At 49.7% G+C, this 2,647-nt stretch overlaps 2 pseudogenes across 1 annotated transcript; both read left to right on the top strand.

The window, feature by feature from the left end:
- Positions 1–132: 132 nt before the first annotated feature.
- LOC108300613 lies at positions 133–1,333 on the top strand (annotated as a pseudogene). Its single transcript, XR_005199224.1, has 2 exons — positions 133–795; positions 829–1,333. The product of XR_005199224.1 is annotated as a PRELI domain-containing protein 1, mitochondrial-like (transcript).
- An 86-nt stretch (positions 1,334–1,419) lies between these two features.
- Positions 1,420–2,393, top strand: LOC108300487 (annotated as a pseudogene).
- Positions 2,394–2,647: the final 254 nt, after the last annotated feature.

Raw genomic sequence — 2,647 nt, forward strand, 5'->3', positions numbered from 1 at the left:
ATTACTATTTCCTTGTATAGCTGTTTAATAGGAAACAAAATGGTAATATCCAAGGTATTCCTAATTCCAGTGACCAACCAATATAGCCCCATAAAGAATGTGTCTTTGCGCAGCTGGATAACTCATGGCGGCGGCGGCAGCTGCTTGGGCGAGGTGCATGGTGACTGAGCTACGAGCCTGGCGGCGGGTGTGCGCCGAGCCCCGGCCCGGCCTGGCCCCCGCGTGCCTCCCAGGTTCCGCACCCCTGATGCTGCGTGGGTGCTGAGCCCACTCCGGCCGGGACGATGGTGGAGTATTTCCTGGGCCAGAGCGTGCTCCGGAGGTCCTGGGACCAAGTGTTCGACGCCTTCTGGCAGCGGTACCCGAATCCCTACAGCAAAGATGTCTTGACGGATGACACAGTACACCAGGAGGTGACCGCTGACCAGAAACTGCTGTCCCGGCGACTCCTGACCACGACCAACAGGATGCCCCGCTGGGCCGAGCGACTGTTTCCTGCCAATGTTGCTCATTCCGGGTACATCCTGGAGGGCTCTATTGTGGACCCACAGAGTGTGACCATGACCACATTCACCTGGAACATCAGCCACGCCCGGCTGCTGGTGGTGGACGAACGGTGTGTTTACTGTGTGAACTCTGACAGCAGTGGCTGGACCGAAACCCGCCGTGAAGCCTGGGTCTCCTCTAGCTTATCTGGTGTCTCCAGAGCTGTCCAAGAATTTGGTCTTGCCCGGTTCAAAAGCAACGTGACCAAGACTGTGAAGGGTTTTGAATATATCTTGGCGAAGCTGCAAGGTGAGGCCCCTCCCAAAACGCTTGCTGAGACAGCCAAGGAAGCCAAGGAAAAGGCAAAGGAGAAGACACTGGCAGCTACAGGAAGGCCAAGGACCTCGCGAGCAAGGCGGCCACCAAGCAGCAGCAGCAGCAGTTTGTGTAGCCAGCCCATCACCACCACAGCACCCCAGACAGCTTGGCTTAGCCCCTCTGCCCTCCCTCCATCATACTTTATCATTAAAAATCAACTTCCAGCCCTATCTACTGTCTAGGTGGTGGGTTGAGGGTATCTGATTTGGCATCCACAGTACACCAGGCACATTATCCACGTCTGAGCCAGGTCTGCTTATTCTCCCATTGGGCAGCTGAGGACCCAAGCACAGAGGTGCAGTGACTTGCCTCAGGCCCCAGGTAGCCTGCAGGTAAAGTGGCAATAAATGCTAGACTGGAAGCCCCACCAGGGCAGGGCTCTTGGTTTTGTTCTCTGATGTGTCTCAAGTACCTGGAACAATATCTAGCACATAATAGACACTCAATAAATACTTGTTGAATTCAGTCAGTCCTAAAAAAATAAAATAAAAAAAAAAAAAGAATGTGTCTTTGCAGGAGTCAACCCCACTGTTGGGAGATCAGCTTGCACACAGAATGTGTAAGTTGGGAGGCAAACACCCATAGCTATCCACACATTCAATGGAGCAGTCACACCAGGAGAGGGAGTCTGGGAGAGAAAGATGGGGGAGTAGGTAGCTTAGTGGAGAGAGGCAAAAGTTCACTGAAGTGTAGTAGGGAGTGGCCATGAGAGAGGAACCAGAGGTTCCGCTAACGGTGGAATCCAGAGGTCCAACTAGAGGAAACGAGTTGTATTTGTTTGTTTTAATGACAACCAAAGTACCTTCCAATAGGAAATAGGCCAGGTAGATAAATGAAGAGAAATACAAAATCCCAAATTACTAACATCTTTAACTGGACCTTAGGAGAGTTTGTTGCAGAGTTTCTTTGAGTTAATCCTCATAGAAATCACTGGTTTTTAGATGTAATACTTTAAATCTTTTTTTTTCCCCTGCAAGACAACTATTTGTCTGGGGAAGTTGAGAACTATCTCTACATTGGTGGTTCCTTTCTTCCTGCTTCTCCCACAAGCAACTGGATATGGGGCAGAGTACCTCACCCATCCACCAGCACCACCTGAGGATCTGAAAACCACCCCTGAGGTGGAAGAGGACCAGGAACTGGAGAGAAAAACGTCTGGATTGAAGACCTCAATGGCTGAAGACAAGAGGAAGACAGCCCTGGAAATGGCCCAGGCAGCTGGAACAGTTAGACACTATGTGACATTTGTATTGCAAGAGGAGGAACATACCCTAGGAAATTTGCTGCATTACATCATCATGAAGAACCCTGAAAAAGGAAGTGGAATTTTGTGGTTACACTAAACCCATCCTTCAGAGAGCAAAATTAATTTATGCCTTCAGACTCGAGATGCTCTTGTAGCTGTTGAGCCAATTCAGAGAGGACTGAAGGAGCTCAAGAACGTCTGCCAATCTGTGCTTGACAAGTTTGAGGCCAGCATAAAGGACTATAAGAATCAAAGAGCTAGCAGAAATAAATCCACATTCTAGTCCCTTAAGCAGTATACCAGGAGAGCTGCCCTCTAGGATATTCTCTTCCTGATCGTGCAGAACCCAGAATTAGAAGTTTGTGGCCAGGCATCATGACTCAGGTCTATAATCCCAGCACTTTGGGAGATTGAGGTGGGCAGGCCACCTGAGGTCAGGAGTTTGAGACCAGCTTGGCCAACATGGCGAAACCCCATCACTACTAAAAATACAAAAATTAGCCTGGTGTGGTGGTGTATGCCTGTAATCACAGCTAC

Source organism: Cebus imitator, unplaced genomic scaffold (assembly GCF_001604975.1).
Source record: "Cebus imitator isolate Cc_AM_T3 unplaced genomic scaffold, Cebus_imitator-1.0 Scaffold28, whole genome shotgun sequence".
Taxonomy (NCBI): Eukaryota; Metazoa; Chordata; class Mammalia; order Primates; family Cebidae; genus Cebus; species Cebus imitator.